The sequence below is a fragment of the Tenrec ecaudatus genome, chromosome X (genome assembly GCF_050624435.1).
Source record: "Tenrec ecaudatus isolate mTenEca1 chromosome X, mTenEca1.hap1, whole genome shotgun sequence".
In the NCBI taxonomy this organism is placed as follows: Eukaryota; Metazoa; Chordata; class Mammalia; order Afrosoricida; family Tenrecidae; genus Tenrec; species Tenrec ecaudatus.
The window spans coordinates 38,509,176-38,533,622 of NC_134548.1; positions in this window are offsets into that span (position 1 = coordinate 38,509,176).

Consider the following 24,447-nt stretch of genomic DNA (forward strand, 5'->3'; position numbering starts at 1 on the left):
GCTTGCCATGTCTGCTGCTCGCAGGCCGACTCCACTAGTCTTGCCACAACTCCAGATGCAACATCTACTCCTAAGCACTTTGCACAGCTCCCCCATGATGTTCCCCTGTGACCTGCTTTGCAAGGCCTGTACAATGCTTCAACATCTCATTTTCCTACTGGCTGTATATAGATAGATAGATAGATAGATAGATAGATAGATAGATAGATAGATAATATGTGTATAATTATAAGTGTTCTGGTTTTGTATCTCTGGAGAACCCTGCCTAATACAGTGTTTATGTACCTTTCCCCCCCTACTGTTCTCTGCAATGAGGCTTACCAGGGTCCTACCTGGAGCAAGGTTACTGTCCTCACTTCAGAGGACTAAGGATTCTGTTTTATAGGAGGAAGCAGGTAGAAGCATCTAGGCAAGTCTTCTAGTCTTTTCCACAGAAGCTTCTAGTCTCCTGCACAACAAAAACCACTTTTCCAGGACTATTAATCCTGTCCTTATTCTGAACCTATGAGTGCAATGGGGAATGAGGGAGTTATTGAGAGCCTTGGAAACTCAAAATGAGTGAGTGAATGCTAATTTTTCTGTGTCTATAGTTCTTAATCGTCTAGACTAGGTCTTTACCAATGTCTTAAAAATGTAAAGCTGAATTATATATACTGATGTCTGCCAATGTCTTGATCAGGTATGCAAGGGATTGTGTCTTGTTTATTCTGGAATGCTTTCGTTTTCCACCTATATTCAATGATCTAGTTTTCAAGAAGAGTTGATAATTTCTGCCATATGTTTTTGTTGTTGGAAGAGTGGAAAGGATTATCTATCTATCCAGCTAGGCAAAATTAGGCTCACCTGATAAATTATTATATATGACAAATTTAAAAGCATATCCTATTAATGGTCAATAATATTTCGCTTCTAAGGATATCAGGAGCCTCTGTGATGTAGTATGTTATGCATTGGGTTACTAACCACAAGGCTAGCAGGTCAATACTACCAGGAGTGTCACAGGAGAAAGATGAGATGTTCTATTCCCGTAAAGAGTTACAACCTCAGAAACCCACAGGAACAGTTCTATTCTGTCCTATAGGGTCTCCCTATGAGTTAGAATTGACCCAATGGCAGTTGCACTTTGATATTTGGTTTTCTGGGAATATCACATTCCTTGGACTATATATAGATAGGCTGTTTCTCACACTGAATACTGAAAAATGTAGATATTCATGTCCGTCCTTCTGGTGAATTTTCAGAACTTTCTTATTCCTCATATGTCACTGATCCTCTTTTTATAATCAAATTTATATATGGGCATATTTTTCCTATTGCTGTCATAACAAATGACCACAAGTTTAGTGGCATAAAACAATACAAATGCGTCATTTCACAATTCTCTAGGTAAAAAAGCGGCATTTATTCTGCTGGCTACTCTGCTCTGGGTTTCACAAAGGCTAAACTCACATGTTTATTGGTGAATCTGTTTTCAGGAGGCTCTGGGGGAGAATCTGCTGCCAAGGTCATTCATTTGTTGGCAGAATCGGGTAAGTGTCTGCTACTTTGCTGGCTGTCAGCCAGAGACCATCCTGACCCATGGTCTCCTACTTCAGAATAAGTAAATCCTTCCTTCTCAAGTTTGTAGTCTCTCTGAATTGCTCTTCCACAACCTGTTACGTATTTAATCTTCTGCCTACCTCCTGTGTTTATAACCCTTTTTTATAATGACATTTGTCCAGTTCACATAGTCCAAGTTCGATACTCTCCCTACTTTAAGGTCAACTGCTGAGTAAACTTAATTACATTTTCAAATTTCCGCCATAGCAATACTAAGATTCATGCTTCATTTAATAAACAGATGACTGGGGTGGGGTGGGGTTGGAGGGGATGGGGATAAGGGGTGGATGAGGGGGAATCTTTAGCATCCTGTCTGCTATAATATGTTCTTTTTTTAAATTGAGCTGTTTTGCAGTAGGAAATTAGAAATAAATGACTGGCTACATTAGTCTCACTTCATACTGGAAAGACTATTTCTGAAAAACAACATCAATGTTATTAAAGACACATTTTTTTCCTAACAGGTAGGTACTTTTGCAAAAATACAATCCCCAAATTAGATCTGAAATTTCTCTTAAAAATAATAAAATAAGAAGCATAGAAGTTGAGGGGGTTCCCTTCTATAATCTCTTTTCATATGGTTTACCCAAGTCTTCTCATTCTTTTTACTGCAACCATATTTTTGAATGTTTTGGGTTTTTCCCCTTGTCCTTGAATTATTTTCTCATGCATCTACTCATTGTATACTTTAATTTTCCTGACTATTCCTAAAGCATTGTTGCACTGATTTTTTTAATTATCCCTCCTGCCATTTTTTTCTATTTATAGTTTTAGAGATCTGAGCCTTCTTTGCACAACACTGATATGAAATATAAAAGAAAAAGAATATGATATATGCCATCCTTGATGTGGAGGATGTTGTTCTGTTTCTTCAGAAAATCCTTCTGTAATGCATATGTGGTAGTTACATATGCAGGTGTCAATTTGGGACTTGCGAGGATTAAGAGTGAAGGGGTGTGAGGCCTCTGTGTGGGTATTGCCTCCTGAGAATTCTGGGAAATCCGGTATTGCCTCCTTGATGGCGGGAGACACCTCTTTCTCTCTGTTCTCACTCCCTGGGAGACATTACAGCAGACAAGACTCATGGAACTACACTAGTGCCCTGAGGTGGAGAAGCTGTGGAGCTGAATTGGACCTACCCTGATGCAACCAAAACTCTGAAGCTGAAGAAGCAACGTAGAGACCCCCACCAGTGCTGAAATTCTTACAACGCCACTGGATCCAAAGACTTTCTACCCACTGGCCTGTGATCATCCTGCATTTGGCATCATTGCATGTGTTTCGTGAGTCTCAATAGGACGTTATAGATTGGTATTGGACATTTGGGCTAATATCAAATTATGGGATTGGATTTGACTGGGTTGGGATGCTTTCTTAATGTACAATTACCCTTTATATAAAACGCTCTCCTATGAACATATGTGTGTCCATGTATTTGTTTCTCTAGTCTACCCAGACTAACATATTATTGGTAAATAAAATGTCTTTTAAAGGAACAAAGCTTTTTTCTGTAGTTTTAGCTTACCCATTGAAAATAAATATATTTTTCAGATTCAGCCTATTGAACTTAAAGTTACAACCAGACCACTAGTCACTGATGTGGATTCTTTTTTGAAGATTCAAAATCTTACAGATTTTGCTATGAATCGAGAGAACTGAGAGAGAGAGAGAGAGAGAGAGAGAGAGAGAGAGAGAGAGAGAGAGAGAGAGAGAGAGAGAGAGAGAAACCACCACAAAATCATTCTTCAGAAATCACTTTTGGAGAAAAAAATGGGCTTTCTACTCCTGTAAAGAATGACAGTCTTGGAAACTCACAGGGGAATTTCTACTCTACCCTATAGGCTAACTATGAGTAGGCATCAATTCGGTGGCAGTGAGTTGTTGTTGTTGTTTTAACAGTTTTGTGGTACTGTACTGGCTGTACAATTGTTGGCTGCTGGAAGTTATGCCACTGGTATTTCACATTTCAGCAGCTTCGCCCCTGGTGGACAGATTTCAATGGAATATCCAGACTAAACAGACGTAGAAGGAGGATCTAGTAAGCTGCTACTGAAAATCAGTCAGTGGAAATTCTATGGATCACACAAAAGATGCTGTTCACTATGGAGCAGCAGGATGAACCGCCTGAACTGAAAGGCATTCAAAATACACAGCAGCCACAATGGCCTGAGCACACCAAACATCATGTAGATGGTGGAGGACCAGGCAAGGCTTATTTCAATTTTACATGGAGTTGCCATGAGTTGAAGTCCAGTCAACAGTAACTGACAACAAAATGCAAGGCAGCATCTAAAATGATAGAGCACCCTTCTCGAGTCTGAAAGCAACAGTGCAAGTGTCCAAGACATTGCCTGAAGAGCAAGGAAGGGACAGGCTACGGGGCTAAACGAAAACATGTTTGCATGACACACCATGGAACTGTTATTCATGGATATCGTCTTACACATCAATTCCTTACACAGAATACTTTTCCCTAAGATCCGTCACATCACCAACTCCAAGGCTCCATCGTATTCTCTTAGCAACTTCACCAGATAAAACTTCTCCTTGTGGCTCTCCCAACACTATTTTTCCCCATCCTTTGTATGTAATTGAATTAGGCTTAGACTGAGGGTCAGGGATCTATATCCTATCAGTCAGAATCTCTTCCATCTGACCCCCAAACCAAAGAACTACCTGAGATCTACTTCCCTTAAAGGGCAAGGGGGTCATATACGCCGAAAGAGAAGTTTGATTTTCCACACAGCACTGCTTCACTGTCTCTAATTTCTTACAACTGCGTGATATTTTAAAGCACTGTAGTTATCTTAAGGAAAACAAAACTGGAATAAACACATAAATATGTCAGAAGTTGCTGCCCATTGTGGAAACATAAACGTGAAAACAGATTCAGCTAAGTCTCGCAGATGTTTTCCGTAATGGGTTTCTTTATGTGATTGGGTGACCCTATGGATAGCCATCTTTGCCCTCTTCATGATTGCTGATATTTGTTGCTTCATTATTCTGGCTTTCTTTTCAATCCATCCCACTAAGGTTTCGCTCCTTTTCCCGGACCCTCTGTACTTTACCAACAGTGAGGTCCTGTCTATCATGAGGGCTTCCGAAAAATGTGTCTGTCCAAAGAAAGCAAGCCAAAATCGCAATCAACATCCTTGCCCTTAAAGAACATAATGGTGGCATTTCTTTGAAAATCGATTTGTTTGCTATTGTGGCAGTCCAACGTATTGTCAGTATTCTTTGCCAATACAGGAGTTCAAATGCACTAATTATTCTATCTTCTGTTTTCATTGTCAGCTTTATGACTGTTACTGGGATGAGTCTCAGAGTTTCAAGCCTCTCCATTTCTCAGTTCTTGTCTGCTCACAAGAAAGCTTACAGGCAAGGACAAAATTCAGAAAAGAGCGAGAGAAAGGATCTGAGCAGAAAGAGTGAGTTTATTGAAAGGGGATACTTTAAAAGAGAAGTCCAAAGGGCCCTTAGCTAGTCTAAAAGGCCTAGAAAAACATAATGCTAGACCTTATGGTGGCTAATGATGGACTTTGAACCCTATGCTGGCTTTCTGTGGGTCTTAGGCTATTCACTGGTCCTCCTTAGTGTCCCTTCTCCTTTCAGGTATATATATTCTGTCCCTCTAGCACCCAGTACCCCAGACTTCATGCTGTGCTCTTGTCTCAGAACCCAAACTCAGGGGGTCTCTCAGTCACTGCAGGAAGGGGGTTGGGGGTGGGGATGGAGTGAGTATCCAACTTTCTTCCCCTGGTCATTTCATTATCTCCAATGTCTCTGGACTTTTCTATTGTTATAGAAATGTATTCTGCCCTTTATCTTCTTTTATGCAGGAGAGATGTGTGTGGAAGCTTATCTCCACCTCCTTTGTGCTTATGATTCCTGCCTATTTCCATCCATTTACCACCTCTTCTCCCCTTGCTATTTTCTGACTAGCTAACAATGCCTAGACTGTTATAGCTGAAAAACTTGTATAGGACTTTCAAACAAAATAGGAAGGCCACTACTAGCTGCTGATGAAATGTTCATTCAAAACGTGTCTCCAACATTTAATTGAATTAAGTGGAAAATGAAATTTTGTATTTAAATATAAAAATCTCTAAGCCTTAGAGTCTAAGACATAACTGATCCTGAATATTGAATTTGTTCTTTCATTGAATTTGTTCTTTCAACATTTCCCATGGCAATTCATCAATGAACTTTGTACTCTTCCATGACCTCAGGGTTCTTAAAATGTTATCTTTGACTTGGCTAGAGGTTCTCTTAATTTGTTTCTGGTGTCACAAACATAATCAACACCTAGGAACTTTTCAGAAAGAAAAATTCAGTTACTCAGCCCAGACTTAACAAGTCAGAGACTTTCAGGTTGGGTAAGGTCTCCATGTGATTCTAATGCAACTAAAAGTCTGAGCAATCCTGGGGGGAGGGGGGGGTGGGAGGCTTCTATATTTGTACTGTGTCCTCCAGAGAATTTTGTGCTGTTTAGGTTCTAAATACATTTTAAAAACGTACTTTGTCTATTATTTTCTTAAGAAGTCTTGCTTGTAAAGCGGGCTAAGTGTTAGGCGGCCAAGAGAAACTGCTGAAATCACAACCCACCAGGTGCTCCATGGGAGAAAGATGGACCTGTCTGCTCCGTAACAGTGCACAGCCTCCAAACCCTGTGAGGCTCTCCTATGACTTTCCTGTGACGTCACTGTAAATTACATGCAACTGGACAGCAATGGTTTTGGGAGTTTAGTACCACTATCTTTTTTAAAAATCAATTTATTGGGGGCTTGTACAACTCTTGTCACAATCCATATATACATCCAGTGTGTCAAGCACATTTGAGCATTTGTTGCCATCATCATTCTCAAAACATTTTCTTTCTACTTGAGCCCTTGATTTCAGCTCCTCATTTTTCCCCTGCCACCCACAGCTTCCCTCCCTCATGAACCCTTGATAATTTATCAATTATTATTATCAGTTCAAGTCTTACATGGTCCGATGTCTCTCTTCATCCACTTTTCTGCCTTCCATCCCCCAGGGAGGAGGTTATATGTAGATCATTGTGATCAGCTACCCCTTTCTCCCCCACCTTCCCCTTACTCTCCTGCTATCACTACTTTCATTATTGGTCCTGAGGGGTTTATCTGTCACGGATTCCCTGTTTCTATCTCTGATCTGTACCAGTGTACACCCTCTGGTCTAACCGGATTTGTAAGGTAGAATTGGGATCATGATAGTAGGGGGAAGGAAATATTAAAGAACTAGAGGAAAGTTGTGTGTTTCATGGGTGCTTTTATCCTGAACCCTGGCTGGCTTGTCTCCTCCTCGTGAACCTTCTGTAAAGGGATGGCCAGTTGTCTACAGATGGGCTTTGGGTCTCCACTCTGCACTGCCCCTCATTCACAATGATATGATTCTTTTGTTCTTTGATGCCTGACCCGATCCTATCGGCACCTTGAACATCACTCTCTTTAAACCAGGGTCCTAACAGATTAATAAAGAGAACCCTTGAAAGACCCAGGACCACAATGCCATTTCATGGTATTTTTTATACTCTTTCACTTTCAGTATAGTATTTGTTTTTCTTCCCCTCTCCCTGTAAAGAAGCGAGGTCACATACGACACTTTTGCTTTATCCCAATTGGTGTTGATATTATCATCTGTATGGAATTATAAAGAAGCCAAGGAGGAAGTCACATTCCCTACAGTCTGTTCTCTTCTGGGAATCCATTTGTTCTCTTTCTGTCAACAGCTCTTCACATCATGTTCCAAATAAATTGCCCTTCTTTGTACCTAGGAGATATTCAGAAGGAAGATTAATGCTTAAATTCTTGTGAGTAATTTTCTTCATGCTATTCACATTTCTGTTTCCTTCTGCTTTTATTTTATTAATCTCATCTTTGTCTATCTTTCATTTTCCATACAATTGACCTCCTGTTTCTTTTCATGACAAGCAGTCTCTATCATCTTCTCCATTCTTTCATATAGACAACCAACTGCATACATTTGTGGAATGATTAAATGGCCCATCTTAGCCCCAAAGAAACAAACAAACAAAAAAAAAAACAAAGATCCTCTCAAGTGGACTATTAGTTAACATCACGATAATTGGAGAACATATTTACGTTGTCAAGATTTTGTCTTGCTTGTATTCACAATTGACTCTCATGGAAAAAGCAGTGAAGAGATCAAATGATGCATTGCATTGGGTAAATCTGCTGCAAAATTCTTCTTTACAGTGTTGAAAAGTAAGGATGTTACTTTGAGGACTAAGCGTCACCTGACCCAAACTATGTTGTTTTCTTTCTCTTTTTTTAAGACTTGAATTTTTTATTTTATTTTATGCACAAAGTTTTGGCATTGTTTCTCCTGTTGTGGATAATCCATTCAAAGCTTACTTAGTCCAGCTTGATGAAGCTATATCCTTCGCATACTGATGGAAACACTGAGGGCACATTTTGAGGCCTTATTTCCATAGTAGACTGTGGCAGACTGACCATGCCCGTTTGAGCGCACGCAGCAAGAGCAGGAACCCTGGCCGAATTTTCACAGGTGGCTCCAGTAGAGCTGCTGATGACCCATTTTGCTTCAAGGTATTGTCCAAGGCAAAAGGGAAGTATGTTGTTTACAATTACCCCAAACATATGTGAAAGATGGACATTGGATAGGAACACTGAAGAAGAATCCATGTGTTTGATTTATAATGTTGGCAAGGAACATAGAAAGTACCACGGACTGCCAAAAGCACAATCAGTGCTCATGGAAGCCGCTGACCAAGAACCCTCATAATTATTACTAAAAATTCTCAACAAAATATTAACTGACATTTAAAATATATACATAAGAATTTTTAGCTTAAACAATTGTATTTATTTCAAGGATGCAAGGCTAAACCAATCTTTGCAAATCAGTTGATAGAGTCACCATAGCAATAGAATAATGGAGGAAAATCAGATGAACCCAATAATGAATAAAATGAAGCATATTCAAATAAAAACTCTCATAAAACTAAAAAGAAGTATAAGAAGAATAAAAATTTATAAAGAAGGAATAGCTGTCATACTAATTTAATTATTGATAGGGGGTATTTGGGTCAAAGTTACAAATGTTTATGAGAAGATTCTAATGATTGAGTGATAATTAAACCTAACTTTTGCAAGCTAAAATGAAAGTTCAAAAATTACATAGGTTCACAAAATCATCATCGGAACTTGTGTCTCAATTGCCTATCTCTTAAAAGTGTTTTCCATAATCAACTTACAAAAAAAATCACAAATGATAAAGAAGGGCCAGTCCTTTTCTCTGTTCAGATAGCAATGCTGAAACAAACTCATGCCTTTGGCAGCTGGAAATTAGGGGAAAAAAGTGTGTGTGTGAATTAAAATGCACACACACAAGGCTTCAAATTGCAGAGGAAATACATTTAGAGATAAATATATTATATATCCACTTTTGGAGCAATGAGAACACAGTGTTTATCTGAGTTGAAGTTGCTAATATCACCACTGAGATTCAGTTCTTGGGGAAAAGCTTGAACCTATTTCCCCAGTGTTACAACCCTGGTGGAAAATCAACTTAGAGAGATAATAACAATAATCTTGGAAAAGTCTTTCATCAGAATGCCTCAGTAGGGAATAAAAGAATCCTTCTGGCTATTGGGAGATTACATTAAGCAGTGGACCATGGTACAGAACAATAACCTTCTACTGTGTACTAAGTGTGAGGCTCTGAAAATGCCATGCACTGGAAATTCCCAGTGAACCTGTAAGACAACTGTGGGAAACTTCACGCGCAATAAATTCCCTAAATAAACATGTGCTTATTGTACAGTGTAGAAATGCCATTGCATTCTGCACAAGATTGTACCTGGTCTCCACCTGATTGGAATGCTGAGCCACTTTGCAGAATAACAGACACTTTTCAAAGATATCTGGCTGACATGACAGTTTAAATTGTTCTCCGTAGGAAATGAAAGCTTTTATATGCTCTCAACTCATGTTTAGTTTGGTCTCCTTAGAGATTCGGTTTTAGATTGAATTGTGTCCCCGAAAAGTATGTGCTGAAAATTCTAATCTCTATGTCTATTGTTATTATCTCATTTGGGAATGGTTTATCTTTCGTGTTAATGAGGCTGAATTAGTGTGGGTATGTCTTTAGTCAGTATCTTGCGATATAAAGAGATTGAACAAGTAAACAAGGAAATAAAGCAAGCAGAGATGAGGAAAGATGATTCTAAACCACATGGAGATTTATAAGAAACAGAAGTTAAAGAAGTAAGGACATTCCTCTACAGGTGGCAGAGAGAAAACTTTCTCCTAGAGCCAACATCCTGATTTATAAAATTTTATTTATTCGGGCCACCAATTTGTGATATTTCTATTATAGAAACCCTAAATAGCTGGACAAATAGATAATATGATGATTAACAGAGTGTTGGATCCACATTCAATCTTCATAGAAGCAGCAGTCAGGAAATCAAACAAAATACTGTATTGATTTAAATAGCACTTTGAGGACTAATGGGTACCTACCTGGCCCAAGTCAAGATATTTTCAATGAACTCATACACATATGAATCTGGACAATAAATAATGAAGATTGGAGAAGTATTTGGATTAAGCAAATGCTTAAGTGTTGGTGAAAAATACTAAAAGTACCAGGAACTCTCAGAACAAACACATCTGCCTTTATGGAAGTATAGCCAACATTCTAAGGAGTAAGAATGGTGAGACTTCATCTCAAAATATTTTGGACAAGTTATCCGGAGAAATCAGTTTCTGGAAAAGGACATCATGCTTGGTAACCCAGAAAGTACCCTGTCTCCACCCTCAGCAATGACCCCAAGTACTAATGTAGTGTTAAAGGTTACTTATTGTCAACACATGCTACTCTCTGCAGAAGGCCTGTGTTCCAAGCTAGTTCAGTTCCTGTCTTTGTTAGGAAAAAGTTCACAATGAAACACCTTTGAGCCAAAGATGAGCAGGGAAGCTCCCAGAGATCCACAGTGGAAATTACCTTGCTAAATAAGAAAATCCATAGTTTATTGGCTTCTTCTCTCTTTTCATTTAATTTTCATCATTTTATTAGCATATACTTTACATATTGTACAGTTCAATAGTTTAAACACATTAAAAAGAGTTGTGCAATCATTGCTATAATTTTCTAACATTTTATGCTTCCTTATACTCATTATTATTAGCTCCCACTCACCCTCAACCCCCTACTATAATTTCAAGAAATTATTAATCCAGTAACTGTTCCTATAGATTTCCACATATTGGATTTCATACAAATAAGAGCATGTTTAGGGCAAAAACAAAAAACCCAAAACAACAATGAAATAAAACATAGAAAAACCTCAGCTTAAACAAGTAATAGAAAATAATAATTAAAAAAACTAGTACAAATTTCAACTTGGCCTAAAGGGAAAACAAATAATATGGTGTTAAATTTTAATCCAAATACATTTTTATTAATCAATTTTCCAATGTACTTGGTCTGATAGCAAGAGTATTCATAACCCTAGTCAATAATCAGAGGCGATTCACAGGAGGTTCTATCTACATGGAAACATTGCAAATGTATTTTGTGCTTTCTCTGTCATCCATAGCCTTCTGTAAACTAGGTGCTCAGATTTTAAAGTCTAATACTATTCCCACCTCCAGTCATGGATTTTATTATATCCAGTCCTTAGATTACATAGTGCTTCTACCATGTGGACTTAGTTGACACCTTACTTAGTTTTAAAGACAAGCCTTTAAGATCACAGATACTATTCTTCCTGATAGCCAGGCATCATCTGGTTTCTTCACCATACTTGGCTATAGCACCCATATATTCAGTGATCTCTACATGAGGACAAGGACTGAGCAGTGCCATGTCATAAGAACTAATTGTTATTAGATAAGGGTTTTGATTAACTGCAAGCACAATATCCATTCATGTATCTGTGATTTCTATTTGTCTCTGATCCACTTTAGATACATCGTTATCCATTTATTGGGGACCATTATATAGTATTCCCATGGGGTTTATGGTATTGCTACCCTATACGGTATATGGTAATGTGGTTAGGTGCCATGGAGTTAGTTCTGACTCTATAGTAACCCCATATACAGCAGACCAAAACATATCTCAATCCTGCACCATCCTTACAATTATTCCTATAATTGAGCCCATTGTTGCAGCCACTGTGTCAATCCATCTCCTTGAGGTCCTTCGTCTTTTTCACAGGCCCCTCTGCTTAACCAAGCATGGTGTCCTTATTTCCTTCTTTAGGGACTGGTATTTCCTTACAATATATCCAAAGTATGTAATACAAAGTCTTGCCATCCTTGCCTCTAAGGAACCCTCTGGCTGTACTTCTTCAAAGAGATCTGTTTGCTCTTTTAATAGTCCATTGTACTTTCAATATTCTTCTCAGTCCCCACAATTCCAATGCATCAATTCTTCTTCTGTCTTCCTTATTCAATGTCCAAGTTTCACATGCATATGAGACAATGGAAAATACTATGGCTTGAGTCAGGCAGACTTTATTTCTCAAAGTAACATCCTTGATTTCCAATACTCGAAAGAGGTCTTGTGTAGCAGATTTACCTAATGCAGCACGTCTTTTGATTTCATCATTGCTATTTCCATAAGCATTGATTGAGGATATAAGCAAGACAAAATCCTTGACAATATCAATATTTTTCCATTTATCGTGGTCTTACTTATTAGGCCAGTTGTCAATATTTTGTCTTCTTTACATTGACTTGTAATCCACACTTGTATTATGCTGCGTTGACTAGAGAAACAAATCCAGTGACACTCATATATGAGAGAGATTTACAAAAAGAAATAATCACGTATCACGAAATATTCCAGCCCAGTCCAGATCAAGTATATAAGTCGAATAATAGTCCATAAGTCTGATACTAGTCCATAAATACCTCTTCAGACTCACACCATATGCAATGATGCAGAAAGCAGGAACATCACTGGCCAGTGGGTGCAAAGTCTTGTGAATCCAAAGGTGGTGGGCCTATCTCTAGGACTCATGCAGATCTCTGTCATGTGGGTCACCAACAAGAAGGTGAAGCAAAGAGAGAGAAGGGAGGTTCCCAGGACTCTCCTTATGAGAAGGCCATGCCCACAAGAAGATACCATCAGGCTGTGACCTGATTTGGCAGGCTAGACTCCACCCTTCACTCTATTTATCAAGTTGACATGAGATTATGTAACTACCACAGTACTGAATACTACAATCCATGATCTTCCTCAGCAAGTTCTTCGAGTCTTCCTCACTTTCATCAACCAAGGTTGTGTCACTGCATATTGCGGTTTTTTTATATGCCTTCCTTCAATCCTCACGCCACATTTTTCTTCATATAATCCCGCATCTCTGAGGATTTGCTCAGCCTATGGATTTAACAAGTATGGTGAGAAGATACAACCCTGATGCACACCTTTCATGGTTTTAAACCATGCACTATTCCTTTACCCTGTTAACAAAACAACCACGTGATTCATGTACAAATACATGAGCACAATGAAATGTTATGTAATTCTCATTTTTCTAAATTTATTCATAGTTTATTATTATCTATTCCGGTGGTTCTCAACCTTCCTAATGCCACAACCTTTTAATACAGTTCCTCATGTTGTGGTGACCACCCCCCAACCATAAATTATTTTCATTGCTACTTCATAACTGTAATTTTGCTACTGTTATGAATCGTGCGACCCCTGTGAAAGGGTTGTTCGACCTCCAAAGGGGTTGAAACCCACAGGTTAAGAGTCGCTGATCTATATAGTGAAATGCCTTGGCATAGTCAGTAAAACACATGTAAGCATCTTTCTAGTATCGGCTGCTTTCAGCCAAGATCCATCTGACATAAGCTATGATATTCCTTGTTCTATGTCCTCTTCTAAATACAGTCTGAATTTCTTTTTTTAATTAAAAGATGCTTTTATTGTGGGCTCTTATAACAATCCATACATCAACATATGTTGCCATCATTATTTTATAAATATTTACTTTCTATTAAGTCCTTGGTATCAGCTCCTCTTCCCCACTCCCCTTACACACTCGTGACCCCTTGATAAATTATAAATTATTGTTATTTTTATATCTTACACTGACTGTGGTCTCCCTTCCCCCACGGTTTCTGTTGTTCATTTCCCTGGAAGGAGTGTGGTATGTGGATATGTGTCGATCTTCTTCCCACCTTTCCCCTAACTTCTGGTACCACCACTCTCACTCCTGTTCCTGGATTCCGTGTGTCATGAGCTCTTATCTCTTACCTGTACCTGTGCACATGCTTCGGTCTAACCCACAGTGAAAGGCAGTCCTGAGGTCATGATAGTAGGGGATGAGAAAACCTCAAGGAACCAGAGGAATATTGTATCTTTCATTGGTGCTTTACTACATCCTGATTGACTCATTCCTTCCCTGTGACCCTTCTGTGAGGGGATGTTCCATTGTCTCCAGATGGGCTATGTGTCTGCTCCAGCCTCCTTCATTCTCAGCATTTTTTGTTTGTTTATTTGTTTCATTGGGGTCTTCTGATGCCTGTTACCTGGTCCCAATGACACCTCATGATACCACAGGCTGGTGTGCTTCTTCCATGCGGGCTTGTTGCTTCTCTGCTAGATGGCCACTTGTTTAACCTCAAGCCTGCAAGACCCCAGACACTATATCATTTTTTAGCCAGGCACCATCCACTTTCTTCACCACATTTGCTAATACATCCATTTTGTCTTCAATGATTATTCCAGGAGGGTGAGCATCACAGAATGTCTGGTTGTTAGAACAAAGGGTTCTTGCATTGAGGTTGGGTATGAGCAGAGACCCAAAGTCCATCCACTACCTCAGTGTATTTTTATGAATTAATGTATTTATTACATATGTACACTCATGTTATACCTCTATCCATAGCTTTGCTTTCTAGATCATTCCTCTGTTTCCTTTAACCTTCCTTCTGCCCCACCATCATGCCCGCCCTTCTTCTGTCTCTTAGTAATTCCTCTCAGCTAGATTGCTATTGCTCTAACACCCCCAGGATCTCTATGTTCTCCTTGTTGTTGTTGTTGATTTTAAGTCCCTAGTTGTTCCCCTCTCTATTATGCTGTTTGTTCAATGGTCCCTTTGCTCTCTCCTAGAGCTTCCCAGGCCTATCTTATATAAGTAGGCAAACCATCAATAACAGAGACGAAACAAAAGAAACAAAAGATCGAAAAAAACATACAAAATTCCAGGTCTGTCTGTTGACCTTTATGACTATCTCCCCACTGTTCATTGGGGATTTCTGGGAGCTTCCTCTTCTAGCTTGAAGTCTATTTTGAGGGCTCTTCAGGGGCTTTGTGGCTTCGCTTTGCTCTTGTTCCTGATCCGTTATGTTCCCTTCTTGATTTGTCCCGCTGCAGGGGGAGTTCAGATTGGACTAACTCCCTGCTCTGTGTCCCCAGTATTGTCCCCTGTCAAGGAATGCTCTGGTGATGGGCCAACATGTCTTGAGCTTTTATTGGCCTTATAGTCCTCTCTGTGTCTCAGCAGCTGCTTGCAGGGACCTCGTCCTCTGGGATGGTGTACCTGCCGATATGGGGTCTAGACTGTCCCTTTCTCTTTTGCCTTCTTGGTTTGCTACCATGAGGGCATGGCATGCTGGCCCCTCTCCCCAATCTGTATGTTTAGTTTTGTTCTCTGTTGCACATACTTTTAGGGAGGGGGTCATTTTGGCTCTAATTGGGGCCAGCCCTCTAACCCAGTCTTTTCATTCTGGTTGCTCCCTGTCAAGGTACTGCTGCAACTGTTGTAGTATAATTGTTAGCAAAATTTAAATTGAAGGTGTTATCAACAATATTGTTCTATCAGTTGAGCATTCAGTTGGGTCACCTTTCTTTGGAATGGACACACATATGGATCACTTCCTGTCATTTGGCCAAATAGCTTTCTTCCAAATTTCCTGACAGATGAGCAAGTGCTTTCAATGCTTCATCAGCTTGTTTAAACATTTAAATTGATATTCCTGGATTCATACTTCATATATTCTGAGTTCAGATCAGTAGCAGATTTTTGCAGCTGTTTCTCCTTACTTTGAGTCATGCCTCATCAGCCAAGGGAGATCCCTAAGGCTTCATTCCCACAGGCTTTAACTGGACTCATATCAACCTGTCAACTCCACTCTGAGAAATCAATTCCTCCTCAGTCACATTTTGTGCACCCTTGGACTCTTAGGGGCTTATCTTCTGGTACTTTCTCCAACAATATTCTGTTTCCACGATTTAGGCCTTCGGTATCTGATAATGCTTCAAAGCTATACATAAGGTTTTCAGCAGAAAACCTTGATACAGTTAGGTTTCCTTAAATTGGCACTGACTCATAATAATCCTATGCACAGAATGAACTACTGCCAAGTTCAACATCATCACAGTTGTTGCTACTATGGTTGAGCCCATGTGCCAATCTATGTCATTAAGAGACTTACTCTTTTCCACTACTTTCCATGGTCTGATCCCTCCTGGTAACATGTCCAAAGTATGTAAACAAAGTTTCAGTATCTTCACTTCTAAGAAACCTCTGGTTGTACTTATTCCAAGAAAGATCTCCTCATTCTTCTGGAAATCACTGGTATATTCAATATCCTCCACTAAGACCATAATACAAATGTGCCGATTCTTCTTTGGTTCTTTATTTTCCAGTATTTGCATACATATGAGTCAATTAAAAATACCACATTCAGTGCAGTGAATTATTTAATATTGCTATTTTAGCCACACTGTTTACTCTTTCCACCAAACAACCTTTTTCTGATGGGGTCTTAGTAAGTGAAGGTGAGAAATGCCACTGATAGAATTCAGTTATGAGTAATTGTGGTTGCCATTCAGCTGGGCAAAAAATGAGCTATTTCTGAAGCAGGAATTAGGTAACTTATTAGCAGCTCACACCCACAAGCCAGAGAGTTTCTGGACCCCGAGGTCCCTGATACTGATTCTACTGGATGTAGGAGGCAGTTCTGGCACGAGAGCAGCAACAGAAGAGTATCAGAGGAGCGGCATCAGCAGAAGCAAGGGTCGGAGCAGTGGACTTCCTAGTCCACAAAGTAAATAAACGGTGTGCTTTCGGACAGGAGATGGCCTGTGGAATGGGATGCCTCCATTTACTTGAGGAGCTGGATTTGCTGACCCATAAGTTAGTGCTGCATTCCTTCCAGTTAAGGCTTATTGTAGTGTGACAAGCCCTTTGGGCATTTATCGGCAGTCCTAAAAAAGCTTTATAACATTGTCTGAGGGTGGGGGGAAGGCCAATGGGCTGTGTGATTGAGAGGCTAATGATCAGAGAGAGACCTGCCTGTGGACACAGCTGAGAAGAGATTGTCTTGTCTCAATAACTGTATCCTGGGCATTTGTAAGCTGGTAAGAGCCTTAATTAATCCCACAATTTTTAGTATTGTCTGTGGTTTCTGTGTGGCCATTGAAATGAGTTAACAGACACAGCTGAAAAGTAGAGCTTTTGGTAGGAGGGACAGTCTTTGCCCTCAGAATTGGCCAGAGGGTTAGAGCGTGAGGCATGCCTGATCTCATCTCAGAGAAAGCAGCTTTGTGCACTGCTGTTGTGGTATTTGATGTTCCTTCCCCCACGTGAAGTCAGAGCATGCCACTCCCACATCATTCTTTTTTTGTGCCATGGCTTCAGTCAGGCACAACTTAGTTCTGAAAGTGGATTGAACAGAATGAATGGATACTTCCTGGTATCATTGTTGCTTAACACTTTAAAGAGGTCTTTTGCACCAGATTTGGCAAATGTGGTACTTTGTTTGATTTCTTGACTGCTACTTCTGTCAGTGTTGATCCAAGCAAAATGAAATCCTTAATAACTTCATTATTTTCTCTATTATGCATTCATTATTGGCCTGGTTGTGAGAAACTTTGTTTTCTTTGTACTTAGGTTTAATCCACACTGAAGGTCATAGCCTTTGAGACTGTGTTCCTTTTCATGGATCCCAACTGCTTGGATTATTATCTCATAAGAGTAAATAAATATGGTGAAAAGATGTGACCTTGACCACTTTCTCACCAGGCAGTATCCATTTGTTACATTCAATCCACTGCCTCTTGGTCTGTTGCAGGGGCCACATGAGCACAATTAAGATTGCTAGACTCCCTTAGTTGCAGTTTGTTATGCTCCATAGAATCAAATGTATTTGCATAATCAATAAAACACAGGTAAATACCTTTCTAGTATTCTCTGCTTTCAGCCAAGATGCATCTAATACCAGCAATGATAGCTCTCATTCTACATCCACTTCTGAATCTGGCTTCAATTCCTACCAGTTTCCTGTTGATGTTCTGCTGAAACAGTTTTTTAAATTACCTTCAAAATGTTACTTGAGTATGAAATTAATGATAATTTCATAAAGTATGCATTGTTTTGGGTCATGTTTATTTGGAATGGACACAAATATGGATCTCTTCCAGTCAAATGGTATGGTAGATAGAGAGGTAGGGCTTCTAAGTTTCTTGGCATGAGGAGTAAGTTAGTGCTTTCAGTGTTGCATTGAAACATCTCAAGTAGTATGTCATTAGTTCCTGGACACTTACTTATTGTTTGATTGGTTTTTTAGAAGGTGATTTTCTTTTCTTTTTTTTCTATTGTGCATTAGGTAATGGTTTACAGAACAAATGAATTCATACACATTTTATTTCAACTCATGAGCCTTTTGTTTTTTCTTCCCAGTGTTGTCAGTTCAGTTTGGGACTTCCTCTTCAATACCACCAGTTCTTAATCATACATTACCTTCTGCAATAGTTGAATGTCAAGTAATTTTTTTTTGTTACAGTGATTGTGTATATTCATTCCACTCTCTATTGATGCTTCCTGCATCGTTCGATTTGTTGCTTATGTTATTGTTAGGTGTTGTTCAATTGATTCCAACGAATAGGTACAGAAAACAAAACATCACCTGTCCTGCACCATCCATACAAGTGTGGTTCTGTTTGAGTCCATCCTTGAAATCACTTTGTCTATTCATCTTGTCAAGGGTCTTTCACTTTTTCAATGTCACTCTCCTTTACCAAATACGATGTCCTTTTCCGTGCATGGCCTGCTAGCTCAGATGGTTAGAGCGTGGTGCTAATCATGTCCTTTTCCAGGTACTATCTTTCCTGACAACATGTCCAAAGTATGTGAGACAAAGTCTCACCATCCTTGCTTCTAAAGAGCATGCTAGCTGTACTGCCTTCTGGAGAGATTTGCTTGTTATTTTGGCAGTCCTTGATATTTACAATGTTCTTCACCAGCACCATAAATCAAGTGCATCAATTCTTCTTCAGTCTTCCTCATTCCATGTACAACTTTCACATACATATAAGGTGATTAAAAATACCATAATTTGTTTCAGATGTACCTTAGTGCTCAAAGTAACACCCTTGATTTTCAACACGTTAAAGAGGTCTATTGCATCTGATGGCCCCAATGCAATGCATTATTTGATCTCGCCCTTGCCGCTTCCATGAGCATTTATTGTGGATTGAAGAAACATGAAATCCTTGACAACTTCAATCTTTTCTTCATTTACCATAATGTTACCTATTGGTCTAGTTATAAGGATTTTTATTTCTTTACATTAAATTTTAACCTATACCGAAGGCTACACTCCTTAACCTTCATCTGCAACTGCTTTACGGCCTCCTTACTTTTAGCAAACAAGGATGTTATTTCATGTGCATACTGAAGGAAACTCAAAGAGGAAGATTTAATCTGTCCTATAGGGTTGCTATGAGTTTTAATCTACTTGAAATGGCTGGGTACCTAATCCAAAATTATATGGGTTATGACTAACTATTATATATATATCTATAATTATATATATAATGTGTGTGTGTCATATATCTGAAGACAAAGTGAAGCAGCAGCCAATTTCATGCTCTGGATGTGAGTGTATGGTACTATTGGTGCTCAGATATTTTAGGACTGATCTGCTGGTTGATACAGGGCAGTAGTCAGGCCTCCAGCCCTTTTAGGTCTTCTAGGTCTCCTTTAGCATGTCCAAATCAAGTACATGTGAAAGGCACCAGCTTCTCCAGGTAGTCACCCATGTAATTAGAGTTGGAAATAGCATACATGTGTTCCAGCATGTCCTGGTAGGTTCTAGTTTGTCCTTATATATTGTTCCATACTCTCCTTACTGATTCCACTCTTTCCGTGTAGGTTCTACTATGTCTTCATGGGTTCCAGTTTATATTTATGGGTTCCAACTTGTTTATCTTGTGCTTGCTTTTGTACATTTCACACAAATTTCCTTTTCCCAACTGCTGGTCCTGCTTATTTCAGGTTCAACACCAGAGCCACTGTCTTACATAGACTGATTAACCTCCTCCCATTTTTGTGTAAGGTCTCATAAAAATGATGTGACGACAGTGTCTGACCACCCTGACTTTAGCAGAGGGAAAGATAATCAAATGCAACACTGGCCCAAGGCTAATTCTTATGATGTGGCAGTCATGCATAGCTCTACCCTCTAGCCATCTTTACCAACTCTGATACCAACCATCGCTCCAAAAGACTCTTCTCCACTGAGATAAAAAAATCAATTGCCATGTCCACATAGAACTCACAGTCAATACTCAAGGGTGTGGAAGTTATTACATAAGTTAACAGGTTACAATTCAGAAATATAAACATTCAGGATGCAAGGGTCAGTTCTTTGGCCAGGCACACCTCTCTCCAGCCCTTTGATACTCAGTCATGTGACCCCTTGACCTCTCCCCTTTTTAGGCAATGTTATAAAGCTCCTTTAGCTCAAAAGGCATTTTACTCTACCAATAGCTTCAGTCCTAATGTGCTTAGAGTCAACTTCATAGATCAGCAAACATAGCTGCCCAGACAAATTGATGGGAGGCATATCAATCCATAAGCAAATCTCCTGGAAGGCAGTCAGCTTCTTTTCCTGTGAGTCAAGAAATATGCCACTGTTTCTCATGTTTTTTTCTCTGCTGCCATCCTTCTGATGCCACAGTGTTGGAAACTGTCAATGTGTCCAGGTTAGCTCGGCAATGCTTTGGCCAAAGACAGAGACCAGGTTTACTCAAGAATTTCTATGTTTTATTCCAGCAAATGCTGACAGAAGGTAATAGAAGGGTTTCTACCTCCAAATTGTTTCAAAATTCAGTCAAAATCAAGCAAGTTATATAGCTTAAACTATGTGACAATATGTGGCTTTTCAATAGTTCCTGGAGGTAATTAACAGGTTTTCATCATGATCAGAGGACTTTTAAGCAATGGGATAAAAATGAGCAAGGGTCACAGATAAACAGTGCATAGTTTCCCAAGGGATCGTCATACCCCTGTCAATTACCAATTGATGTCTTCATTACTATAGGGTCCCCGGACTCAGACCAGCAGTGCCTATGGTTCTGGGCTCCACTGCTTATCTAAATGGTCCTGCTTCTCCTGTCCTGAATTAGAGCATCCCTGAATAATGAACACGTTTAGAGGGAATTTGTTTACTACAGGGTAGGGGGCTGCAGATTGATTCCCTTTTAACAAACGAACTCTCAATTGATCAAATCACAAACTAAGTTATATTTCCAGTATTTGATTAACAGTTTGGCTAACTCAAACCCTCTCTCAGTAATGCTCTATCACTTGGATCAAAGTGGTTTAGCCAACAGGAATCTCAGGGTCCAAAGGACACACTCTCATCCTAAATTTTACTTCTTGTTGATAATGAGATCCCTTTCTGCTTCTGAGATAGCTCATTTTAAACTTAGTTGGATGGCAAAACTGACCAAACTTCACATTAGAGTTCCATCCTACATAGCTATCATGTAATTTATTTACAGTATTAGCAATCTAACCAATTCTCTTGTTCTGCAGACTTACATCTAAAAGTACATAGATCGAATTTGTATATCCCTGCTCCATCAATTGGTATGAATTACAAAGATCATGGCTAGAAGAGTCATGTCAAATAAATCAGTTTAGACTGCACCAAAAGTCTAATCTCTATAATTAATCCCTTATTCAGTATTGCTTACAATGGTTCTTTAATCTCTGATCGAATTCTAACTGAACTCTAGCCAACTGTGCTAGCTGGATTCTTTGGGAAGCACACACTGAAACAGAACTAGAAATGTGGGAAATTAATATTAACACCTATAAGAGATAAAACAATTAAGAAACTATTAATTAACGAGAGCCTCAGATTACAATGCAGATCTGTATAAAAATTTGAACAGTGTAGTGGGTTCTGCTGAAGTAAAGATTCCTACAAAGAGCAAATTGCCAGACCCTCGTATGCATGTTCAGCCATTGGCTAGAACTGACCAGGTAAAAATGTGGCCTTGGCTTGAAGGCTAAGGAGTTAAAAAGAAAACCGTCCGCTATCTGCATTGCTTACAACTGTAAAGTGAAATCTAATTTAAGAAATCATCTGTAAACTTAAAATCAAAACAGCATCTAAGACTCACGTATACAAATTGTGAGAGCAAAATGGATACTGTGGCTTGAATTGGTCAAGGTTAATACGTTATTTGTTTATTTTTAGATCTCAACTAAATCATGTAAGTACCTGTATAAGGTACTCTGATGTCACAGTTGGAGTTCTCTAGAGAAGTAAAACAAATGACAGACTAACAGATAGATACTGGTTTACTTCAAGGACTTGGAAATTGGTGTATGCAATTGTGGGAGCTAGCAAGACTTGTCCTGACTCACGGGATTATAGGGGCCTGGCAAGCCTAAAAGCCGTAGGTAGCGCAACAGACTAGAGACTTCTGAAGAACTACATCTAAAAGTACATAGATCCAGTGATGGAAAGAGTAAAGAGATAATGTTCTGTCAAAAATAATTATTTATAGTCTGTAGGCAGGCACCTGGTAGTGTAGTGGGTTATATGTTGGGCTGTTAACCAGAAAGTCAGCAGTTTGAAACTGCCAGCCATTCCTATGGAGAAGGATGAGGTTTTCTACTACCATAAAAACTTACAGACTCAGAAACCTGCAGGTCTCCTGTGTCCTATAGAGTTAGCCTGCACTCATGACAGTGAGTTTTTGAGTCTGTAGGCAAAACACATCAAAAGGGAAATGATTGATTTCATTAAATTATATTATGAAAAGTAATTATATTGAATTATATTATATTACACTGTAGAAAAGGAGCTAGGCTAGCATTTAGTTAGCCAAACCGCTGGGACCCATAGCCTAGTCAAGTTGACATGCATATTACATTAAGTTATAGGGTATTCAAATAAATAATTGCTTCCAAAACTTATTACAAATTGTATCCTTGGAGCATTTTTGTTAATAATAAATTGTCATAGTAATTTAGTGATATCCCTAAGCTTTGGGGTAAATAAAGTAAATGAATTAAGAAAGCTAGCCTTCTATTCTGATTATGTCTTTCCTAGTAACTGTAGAATGATCAGTTTACTTGGTTATATTACTCTTCCTCTTCTTTAAGGTAGTTTTAGATAAATCATTTCATGGAGAACCACCTAATATATCCACATGAGAGCAACCGACTATTACCAAATACAGAGAAAGTACTGAAAAAAACTGGAATCTTGCCATTGTTATCTTTTGAATTCATTTTCCCACTTTTATCTGGAAAGGAAGACAGCCTACACTACCCAGGGAATATCACCCCTTTCGATTCTAGAGATGTTGGCATAAAAAACTGTCTTGTTTAAAAGCACAGAAGATCAAAAATGACATCAAATCCATAGTTAATGGACATTAAGAACTTATAGAGATGTCCCAGGCTGTGGCTCGGGTTTCCTCAATATCCTTCATCAATGCACTAGCTGCTGAAGTTTGCAATAGCCCTATAGAGAAGATTCTGTCAAATTTGACTCCGTAGAGAGTGTAAATTTAAACAGACGGAAGGAGTCCAGGACACGTATGTCAGTTATTCTATCTACTGATTTATACTATATAATTGACTACATTAGGTGAGTGACTTAAAGCTATACAGGCACTATAGACAACTGTCAAGTTCCTGGCAAAATATCTAATTACGAATTGTGGTTCTAATAAGGTCATCAAACTACTTCCTATTTGTAGATACTCTGGTTTAAGGAACAGGTGTAATAATCATCAGTGTTTTCAAGAAATTGACACCAGCGTTTTCGGTGGCTTCATTATACTTTGGCACAGATATTGTAGTCATGAATTGAGTATAACATACAAAGAAGGCAGATATTTTAGGGCTCAGATTCCATTCCAGGTCATGACACAGAAATTCATGGTGTAAAGAATGGTCTTTAGAACTACACTGAGACAATGGACAGAATGTTACTTATATTTATTTTTACAAAATTCTGAATGATAAAAGTAAGCAAATTATGAATAATTGATAATATTGTCATTAGACTTTTATTCCTAAGAATGATGTATTCAGCTACGCAAATAGACCCAACAGAATTATTCTTCTCAACTTATCGAGTGTTTGTTCCTTTATTGAACCTGGCTTTTCTGCTCTTTTCAGATAGTTCTGTTGTGATATTTTGGATATAATTTAGGAGATAGCATCTGAAATGGTTAAGTTTATGTGTCAACTTGACTAGGGTATGATTCTAAGTGGTTTGGCAAACACTGACTGATTGCTGTTCCATAATATAAATTAATGCAACTTTTTCCATGATGTGAGCCGATGTGATCAAACAATCATTTTAAAGGGGAATTCCTTGAGGCTGTAGTCTGCATCCCAAACACGTTCTGGCAGAGCTCACTTTCTCTTCTGCTGATTCTTACCTCCTTCTCATGGTCTTCCGCTTTTTATTGTATGTGACTAGTCTCATGATTCCATCTTTGATTTTCAACAGTTTGATTTTATGTGTTTTCGCCTTGGGTTTATACTACTTGGCATTC